This window comes from Mastigoproctus giganteus, chromosome 8, assembly GCF_048544385.1.
Source record: "Mastigoproctus giganteus isolate SK-2022 chromosome 8, ASM4854438v1, whole genome shotgun sequence".
Classification (NCBI taxonomy): domain Eukaryota; kingdom Metazoa; phylum Arthropoda; class Arachnida; order Uropygi; family Thelyphonidae; genus Mastigoproctus; species Mastigoproctus giganteus.
Genome location: NC_143582.1, coordinates 231,630,423 through 231,641,112, shown reverse-complemented (window position 1 = coordinate 231,641,112; position 10,690 = coordinate 231,630,423).

Sequence of the window (10,690 nt, the reverse complement as noted above, 5' to 3'; positions counted from 1 at the left end):
TGCAAGAATATTTGCTGATGCTATTGAGGCAGTGTTAGGTGGGTCGGAAAACTGCTAGCTTGGTGGAGACAAAGACGAATAGATTAACAGTAGCCACTGGCGGAGGTGAAAGAGATTCTTGCACTGCTTCTATTGGAATGAGCAGAAGCCTGAAAAACAAGATGCAGGATATTTCAGAGACTGCTTGGAGTCATTGCGGTACAAGTAAACACATGGATTGTGTTAGGGAAGCTAAGAATAGAAATAGGTGCATGTATACTTGCGTGTACACCAATTCTAGGAGTTTAGTAAATAAATTTGATGAATTTGAGGTATTGCTCAAAACATCAAAGGCAGATATTGTTGGGATATCAGAGACGTGGTGTCACACAGATATAAGGAATGCAGAACTGGAATTTGGGGAGTACAACGTCTACAGAAAGGATAGACAGGATAGGAAGGGAGGAGGGGTTATGCTATTAGTTAAGAAATACATAAAATCCAAGGAAGTGAAGCCAGTGGACATCGCTGGACAGTGCAGTGTCGAGTCAGTTAGGTGTGACATAAGCATTGGGAGATCAGAATTGAGGGTAGGAGTGTGCTATAGGCCTAATGACTCTGATGAGTATAATAAGATATTGAACAGGGAAATAGAGTGGGCCAGTAAATCAGAGAGTCTTATATTGGGAGATTTTAATTTCCCAGATATTGACAAGATTTTTGGGGGCTGGTCACTCACACACTAGCAAGGCTTTTGTGGATTTATTGGATGATTGTTTTCTAAATCAGCATGTTCAGGAGGCAACTAGAGGGAAGAATACTCTTGATTTGATTATCAGCAGTGATTCTTCATGCATTAAGAATCTGCAGATAAATGAACCACTAAGTGGCAGTGATCACAGTGTGCTCAAGTGGGATTTACTTAAAGAGGTAACTACCGTTAGGGGTAAAGGGAAGGGTTATTGCTTTCGTAAAGGCGACTACGATGGACTGAGACAGTATTTAAATTCTATACAGTGGGACCAACTGATGATGTTACCAACAGCAAATGCAAAATGGGAAGCATTCAAAGAACTTATCTTGGAAGCTACTAGGCTTTACATACCAACTAAGAAATATTGTTCAAGGTTTAGGCCTAAATGGATGTCAGATAAACTGATGAGGCATATGGCAGAGAAGAAACATGCATGGGATACATACAAATTAACACATGACACAGAAGCCTATGATAGATATAAGTTGATCTGTAACCAAGTTACAAAGGAGGTTAGGCAGGTGAAGGCAGATTATGAGAAATCATTGGCAAGGGATGCAAATAAAAACAGCAAAGAGTTCTTTACTTATGTAAACTCTAGAAGGAAGGGGATGAATCAGATCGGTCCACTTGATATCGATGGGTCAACTGTTGATGATCCTGATCATGTAGCTAACAAACTATATGAATATTTTGCATCGTCATTCACACATGTGGAGTTATTTAGCGAGGGGAAAGCCAGAGGTGTATTCAACTCTATCAGTAACCTAGAGAATCTTGTAATAACTGAGAGTAAAGTGGAGGAGAAATCATTGAAGATAAATACAAGAAAGGCACCCGGGGTGGATGGGATCTATCCAGTTATATTAAAGGAGGCAGCAAAGGAAGTAAGCAAATCCTTAGCCATAATTATGAGAGCTTCCTTGGACTCAGGGGAGGTACCCACAGACTTGAGATGTGCAAATATCACCCCAATTCACAAAGGAGGATCAAAGGCTGACAAAAGTAATTATAGACCTGTGAGTTTAACTTCTGTTCCAGGAAAATTAATGGAGGCACTGGTTAAAGAAGCACTGCACGATCATTTAGACAAGACTTCAGCTATAGCTCGGACACAGCATGGTTTTGCTAAGGGGAAGTCTTGCCTGATCAATTTGAATGGATACTATGATGCAGTCACAAAGGAACTGGATGCAGGGCATAACTTTGATATTATATACTTGGATCTTAGAAAGGCTTTTGATACTGTTGCACATGGAAGACTGCTGCACAAATTGGAGCAGTGTGGCATTGGAGGCAAATTGCTGCTGTGAATAAAGGGGTGGCTAAGGGGGAGAAGACAGAGAGTGGTAATCAATGGACACTGCTCGTCTTGGACTAATGTTATTAGTGGAGTCCCTCAGGGCTCAGTGTTGGGTCCATTATTGTTTTCTGTATTTATAAATGATATTGATGATGGTATACCAAGCTTAATGTCCAAGTTTGCAGACGATACAACGGTAGACAGGGTTGTCAAGGACACTACTGACACTATGCTGCTGCAACTGGATCTGGAAAGGTTGAGCAGATGGGCTGAGAGGTGGCAAATGAAGTTTAACATTGACAAATGTAAAGTACTACACATGGGAAACAGCAACCCCAGAGCAACGTATCAACTCTGTGGTACTACACTGACAGTGGTAGAGAATGAAAGGGACCTGGGGGTGGTTGTGCAGGCAGATATGAAGTTCTCTGAGCAGTGCAGACGGGTTGCAAGAGTAGCTCATGGTGTATTGTCAATGATATATAGGAATTTTTCTAGCAGGGATAAGGAGGTGATTATTCCCTTGTATAAGGCAATGGTCAGGCCACACCTAGAGTACTGTATACAGGCCTGGAGGCCTCATTTCAAGAAGGATGTAGAGCTGCTGGAACGATCACAGAGAAGGGCAACAAGATTAGTGAATGGAACAAAGGGGTGCTCTTATGAAGAAAGGCTTAAGTTTTGCAAATTACAGTGTCTGGAGACTAGGCACCAGAGAGGTGATCTGAGAGAGGTGTATAAAGTCTTGAATGGTTTGAGCATGCTCAATGCTGATGGGATTCTTCCTCTCGCTCAGGATAATCACCTGAGGGCATAAATTCAAATTGAGGAAAGACAGATATAGGATAGACGTGCGGAAATTTGCCTTTAGCCAGCGGGTGGTTGGTTGGTGGAACAGACTTCCATCCCTTGTTGTGGAAATTGATAGCCTAAATAAGTTTAAGGCTCAGCTGGACAGGTATTTGGAACGAACAGAGGGGTGAAGTGGAAGTGGTTTTTTTTTTTTTTTTTTTTGGCTGTTGCTGCATAAGCTTGCTTTCTTGCATCAAATGCCTCTACTAATGCTAATGCTAATTATCCCTTTGTATGAGGCCATGGTTATTTCATCTTGAGTACAATATATAGGTCTGGAATCCTCACTTTAGAAAGGATGTAGAACTGCTGGAATAGGTGCAGAGAAGGGCTACCAGATTGGTGAATGAAACATAAGGGTGATCTTATCTTGAACAGCTTTAGTTCTGCAAATTACGTCTTGAGACTAGGCACCTGTAACGAGATCTGATCGACGTTTTTAAAGCCTTGAATGGATTGAATAAGTTGACTGATCTGATTGAGGTGTACAAGGCCTTGAATGGGTTGAGCAAGCTGAATGCTAATGGGATTGTTCCTCTTGCTCAGATTAAGAACCTGATGGGGCATAGATTCAAATTGAGGAAAGACAGTTGTAGAACAGATGTGCAGAAATTTTCCTTTAGCCAGCAGGTGGTTGATTTCCAAAATATGGAACAGACTTCCATCTTTTGTTGTGGAAGTTGATAGAGTGAATAAATTTAAGGCTCAGCTGGACAGGCATTTGGAACGAATGGAGGGGTGAAATGGGAGGGTGTTTTTTTTTTTTTTTTTTTTTTTTTTGGCTGATGCTGCATAAACTTGCTTTCTTGTATTGCTTTCTTGTATGCCTCTACTATTGCTAATTGCATTCTTTCACTTCCTGAGAACACATACACAATAGGGGTGCTTAAACTCAAGTTGAGAATGGTTGGTTGTTGGATAGATGTGCAGAAGTTTGCCTTCTGCCAGCAGGTGCTTCATTGTTCCAACAGGCTTCTACAGGATTTATAGTAACTTGTAATGGGTACTCAATTCAACGCAATACACACTGTACTGATAGTGTGTGATATATGGTTTATTAGCATTAGTAGAGGCATTTGATGCAAGAAAGCAAGCTTATGCAGCATCAGCCAAAAAAAAAAAATAATAAATAAATAAATAAATAAATAAAAAATAACCACTTCCACTTCACCCCTCTGTTCATTCGAAATACCTGTCCAGCTGAGCCTTAAACTTATTTAGGCTATCAACTTCCACGACAAGGGATGGAAGTCTGTTCCACCAACCAACCACCCGCTGGCTAAAGGCAAATTTCCGCACGTCTATCCTACATCTGTCTTTCCTCAATTTGAATTTATGCCCTCTCAGGTGATTATTCTGAGCAAGGGGAAGAAACCCATCAGCATTGAGCATGCTCAAACCATTCAAGGCTTTATACACCTCTGTCAGATCACCTTGCTGGTGCCTAGTCTCCAGACACTGTAATTTGCAAAACTTAAGCCTTTCTTCGTAAGAGCACCAATTTGTTCCATTCACTAATCTTGTTTCCCTTCTGTATGCTCTTATGTATCTGTATATGTGGTTTAGGCATCTGGCCTCTTAGCCTAGGAGCCCATGGGACACCACCAACTCCTAGTTACCATGGTGAGCCAGGCCAAATAGGAGGGATTAAGTTCTCTGGATAGGCAACCCTTGGCATTGCCTGAGCTTTCCAGGAAGGGCCCCAAAAAATAAAAGTTTTTGTTGGGTGCCCCCCCTCTATCCCCTTAACTTCTTAATTCCTGGTGGAATGCCAAGAGTTTCCCCCCCCCAACTTCTCAATTTCACGAGGAATTCAAAAATTACTGGTGCACTCCTTGTAAAACCCATCCTCGACAGGGGGAGACTGCTGTTAAGAGCAATGAAATGAAAGTATTAGCGTGGTCCACCAGACAAAAAATTTGGGATAGGAGGTGGGGAGAAGGTTGGGCAAGCATTGGGTATTGTGGTAAAAGTAAAGTGTAAAGTGCTTATGGTCAGGTGGCACTGGGGGGTTTCCCTCAACTCTGTGTTTATATCACTGTGAAGAGGTATAGACTCTGTAGATGCCAGAGATGTAAAGTGTTATGTGTGAGTTTGCAAGATGTAGTGTTGTTCCTCTGGCCATTTAGCTGTGGGAGCCCATAGTGGGATTCCCAATTGCCTGTCCAGTGCCCCTTGGAGGCAGGCCAGGCGGTGATAGTACTCTGGCAGGTCCTGCCACCTAATTGCCTGAGCTTTCAGTGACAGGACCTTAAAAAAAAAAAGGAAAGAGTATAGGGATGTAAAGAACACAAGAAGGGAGGGGGAAAGTACGAAAGTATTGAGAGGAAGGCATCCTTAAAGATTTTCAACAGAGTTTAAAACTCCATCAGGCGAGTGGGGGTAAAGGTCTAGGATTAACAGTTGACTGAGTAAGAGAACTCAGTGCAGATCACCATGTGGCCAATACAACCGATGGCATGGAGGGTTTTAGCAAGATTGGTAAGCAAGCAGTGTCAAGTCTGGTGAAGTTGTTGTCTAAATTAGAAGGTCTGAATCCATTGATGGTTCCTAGTCCAGTGATACTTATTGCCAAGTCCTATCTAAATGATAGGTGAGCAGTGTCAAGTCCTGTAGAAATTGTTCTATTTTAAGAAGGTCTAAGTCCATTAGTGGTTCCCATTCCAGTAATAGTTGTTGCCTAACTCCTGAAAAAACTGTAAGCAAGCAGTGTCAGATCCACTGGTAGTTGTTGCCTAAGTCAGTCCATTAGTGATTGCTAGTGTGTATGCAGTCAGCAGTCATACACTGTTGGTTGTCTTTATATCAGTAAGACTTCATATAAATTGCAGCTTTGCAACAATAAAGATCATATCAATATCTCCAAGGGGGCATCCCAGGTGAATTAGTAATCAGAGAATGGTTAATGAATAAGAGTTGGTCCAATTTCTATGCCTATTTGATAATGATGAATTGATAGACAGGAGGCGACTGGTGCAGAGTCAATGATCATTGATAGTTTAATAGTCCTTATGGTTGAAGCGATCCTGTGTGAAGAGGGTAAAGTACTTGTAGTTATCTTGACTGGAGATGAAGATATGTTCCTGGTCCATTGGCAAGTTAGTAATTCTTGTGATTAATTGTGATCAAAGATCTTCATATTTCGGGCACTTTACACAATGTGCCACCAAGATTCTTCAAGACTGCAGTGACAAGCTGGATCATCAGGGATACCCAGGGAGGTTAACTTCTCCTGGATTGACCCATGGCCTGTAATTAGGTTTATAGTGTAACAGCTTGGGAAGAACCAATGTGGGGCCTTTGGAAATGGTATTGAGGGTACAGTCATATTGTCAGAGCAGCCTATTGTGGGGCAGGGTCACTATCAGGCTATTTGTGCATTGAAAATTCCCACACTTTTCAGACCAGCTGAAGCTAGTGTCAGCAATACCATGCCACTCCACCAAAAGGTAACAGTGGCATCAGCAAGGCCCAGGGAAAGAGGATTTCCTAGGTAGGTTACCATCACTGCAGTCAAGTTATGGGCCGATTACCTGCCACTGAACAAAGCACATCACTTATACTCAGTCAGCCATACACCTGTCAGTATCGAAAATGAGTCCGCCTGAACCCTAGAAGACTCACCATTGCCACCAGTCTAAGAAGAGCAATGCCCTGTAGTAACCACCCAACCATCCACAGCAGCAACCTGCCCCCCCAAATACATACCACTCGAATTTGTACAACAATCTTTCATTTTATTAATTGTTATTAACATGAGTTTATTTACTGCACACAACCGAGGGTCACCCCAGGATTTCTGGATATTATACGGTTTGGAATTCTTGTTTCTTTTATGAAATCCTAAATGCGAAGGAATCAGAACATACTTAGTATTGCTCATTAGTTAGCATTAGCGGAAGCATATGATGCAAGAAAGCAAGCTCATACAGCACCAGCCAAAAAAAATCCCATTTCACACATCCATTTGATATAAAAGTTTATCTAGTTCTTCCTTGAATTTATTTAAGCTATCAATTTCCACAATAACAGATGGAAGTTTGTTCCCGCAATCAACTGCCGGCTAGCTAAAGACAATCCCACATCTGTTCTATTTAAGTGTCCTTCCTCAATTTGAATTAATGCCCCCTCAGGTTTGTAATCTGAGCAAGAGGAAGAATCCCTCAGCATTAAGCCTGCTCAAACCATTCAAGGACAATTACACTTCAATCAAATCACCTCACAGGTGCCTAGTCTCCAGATGCTGCAATTTGCAGGCCTGAAACCATTCTTGGTAAGAGAATCCTTCATTCCCTTGACCAATCTTGTTGCCTCTGTGTACTCGCTCCAGCAGCTCTGCAATCTTTCTAAAATGAGGCCTCTGTATCTGTATGCAGTATTCATGGTGTGGCCAGACCATCGTTTTATACAAAGGGATAAACACCTTATCCCTGCTAGCAAAATTCCTGTATATCATTGATAAGATGCTATGGGCAGTTCTGGCAGCCTGCCTGCACTGCTCAGAAAACTTCATATCTGGCTGCACAATAATCCCCAGGTCTTTTTCATTCTCCATTACCCTGAGTGTGGTACCGCACAGTTGGTACATTACTCTTGGATTACTGATACATTTGACATTTGTCAATGTTAAACTTCAGCTGCCACTTCTCAGCCCATCTTTTCTATATCCTTTTTGTTATTTAACAAAATTATTTAATAAAATATAAATGTTACTGTTTTAATTTGGATTATGGCACGTACAAGCTTCTTAATAAGACAGTTCACTGTTTATTCCATTAAAATAATGCAGACAGGAAAGAAATAATTGGTGGGCATGCTTCTAATTTCTAAAAGGAGCAGTAGGATGACAACCTTACTGTGAGTAAACACCATAGTTGCAGAAAGGCTTTACTCTTGATTTTTTCATTATATTTCTTTGCAATCAGAGAAAACTATTTTATTTAGTATTTGTTACAGAATACTAAATAAATCAGTATTATTTTTTAATTAATTATTAATTATCTGTTAGTGAATTTTAGCTCCAAGAAATTGGTAAGTGTGTGAAGACTTTTGCCGTTTTGTTGACTTAACCCAATCACATAAGTTGGGGTACATACCTGTCATATTAAATTGTAGTTACTGTAATTACTCTTGTCACTAAGGGCAACACAAGTAATTACAGACCAGGAGTCACTGGATAAAGATGCACTGCAGGATAATCTAGATAAGACTGCAGCAATAATTCAGACACAGCATGGGTTTGTTAGGGGAAAGTCTTGTCTGATTTTTTTTTTTTTTGATTGGATACTCTTATGTGGTTACAAAGGAAGTAGATGCAAAAATTAATTATGATATCACATACTTGGATTTTAGGAAAGCTTTTGACACAGTTGTGCATGGAAGATTACTGTACAAATTGGAGCAGTATCATATTAAGGGTAAGTTGCTACAATGGATAAAAGGGTGATTGAGTGGGAGGAGACAGAGAGTGATAATCAATGGATGCTGCTCTTCGTGGACTAATGTTATTAGTGGAGTCCTACAGGGTTTGACTGTAGGACTCCACAACAGGCCCACTGTTGTTTTGTATATTTATAAATGATATTGATGAAGGTATATCAGGCTTAATATCAAAGTTTGCAGATGATACAAAGATTAGCAGGTTGTTAATGATAGTAATTACATTACACTCCTGCAACAGGATCTAGAAAAGTTAAGAAGATTGGCTGAGAGGTGGCAACTGAAGTTTAACATTGAAAAATGCAAAATACTGCATGTTTGTTTGTTGTTTGTTATTTGGTTTTTAGGAGCATTAGCAACTAAGGCCATATTGCTCCGGGATATGCAGTGGTCATTTCCTGACCTTTCCGCATCCTCCATATTTGGTGGTGACGAGCTCGAACCCCGGTCTAATCAAGAAGCGTGTTCTACGCACTGCTGCTCCTTCCCACCTGGCTATGTAGGTGCCTAAAGTACTGCATATGGGCAGAAGTAACCCCAGAGGAATGTACCAACTGTGTGGTACTACACTTAGGGTGGTACAAAATGAAAAAGACCTAGGAGTGATTGTGCAGTCAGATATGAAGTTTTCTGAGCAATACAGACAGTCTGCCAGAGCAGATCATGGGGTATTGTCAATAATATACAGGAATTTGCTAGTACGTAAAAGGAAATGATTATCCCTTTGTATAAGGCAATGGTCAGGCCACACCTTAAGTACTGTGTACAGTACTTAAGGTCTGGAGGCTTCATTTTAATAAGAATGTAAAGTTGCTAGAATGAGTACAGAGAAGGGCAACAAGGTGTGATGAGGGGATCTTTCCAAGAAAGGCTTAAGTTTTGCAAATTGCAGCATCTGGAGACTAGGCACCTGCGAGGTGATCTGATTGTGGTGTATAAGACCTTGAATGGGTTGAGCAAGCTGAATATTGATGGATTTTTTCCGCTTGCTCAGATTATGAACATGAGGGAGCATAAATTAAAATTGAGGAAAGACAGCTGTAGAATAGATGTGCAGAAATTTACCTTTAGCCAGCGGGTAGTTAATTGCAGGAATAAACTTCCATCTGGAAATTTATGGAAAGTTTATATCCATCTTTTCAATGGAAAGGTTCGGTGAAACACAATAGTTGCTCTTGACATCTCAAAGACTTTCGATCGTGTTTGGCATAAAGGTCTTCTAAACAAGCTTCCATCTTATGGTTTGCCAACTGTTTTTAGTGATTGGTTATCCAGTTTTCTCTCTGATCGTTCACTGAGGGTGATAGTAGATAGCTCTCTGTCTTCTAACTTTTCCACTAATGCCGGTGTTCCCCCAAGGTTCAGTTCTTTCCCCCACTCTTTTCCTCTTGTATATTAATGACCTTCTTCCATTGACTGGAAATCCTATCCATAGTTTTGCCGATGATAGCACATTGCATTCCACTTTCCATTTTGAGAAACCTTTCCCTGCTCAATCAGCTTCAACTTCTCGAATATCCGCTACTAATTCCTTAAATGCAGATCTCCACGTAATTCTGAAGCGGGGCAATGACAACCTAGTTGATTTCAATCCTTCTAATACTCAGTCTTGTCTTATATCTCTCAAAAAGGATTCTTCTGTTCCTATGCTTATCTTTGGTGACACTCCAATTTCTAGGTAAGTTGATATATCTCTTTTGGGGGATTACCCTGACTTCTAATCTCTCTTGGCACAAGCACATTACAAATATTGCTTCCTCTGCATCTAAAAAAACTTAGTTTTGTGTTTCGCTCTCAGCGTTACTTTTCTTCCAAACAGCTGTTCACTCTGTACAAATTACATATCTGCCCTACCATGCAATATTATTCACACATCTGGGCAGTGCCCCCAAAACCTCTCTCAGGCTTCTATCCATTCAGAAGAGGGCAGTTAAGTTTATTAATGACTCCTGTCTAACAGAGTCTCTCCACTCTCTGTCTCATGGACTTACTGCTTCTGCTGCATGCCTTTTCGACAGATACTTCCATGGGCACCGTCCTTCTGAATTGGTTCTATAATTCCCGCTCTCTCTTTCAAAACTGTCCGAAGCCAACATCCATTTACTGTCCAACTTCAAACTCACAGAACTAACTTTTCATCTTCCTCGTTTATTCATTCATCTGCTGTTTTCTAGAACAACCTTCTTTCATACATATTCCTGAAAATCACAGTCTACACAACTTCAAGTCCAATATCTTCTTTCGTCTTCTCAACCTCCAACCCAAGCATGGTACTAAGTACTATAGATTCTAATACCTCTCGTGTTTGGGGTTTTCATAAAAAAATAAAATAAAAGTGAAAATTTAGCCGTCACTCATTGTGC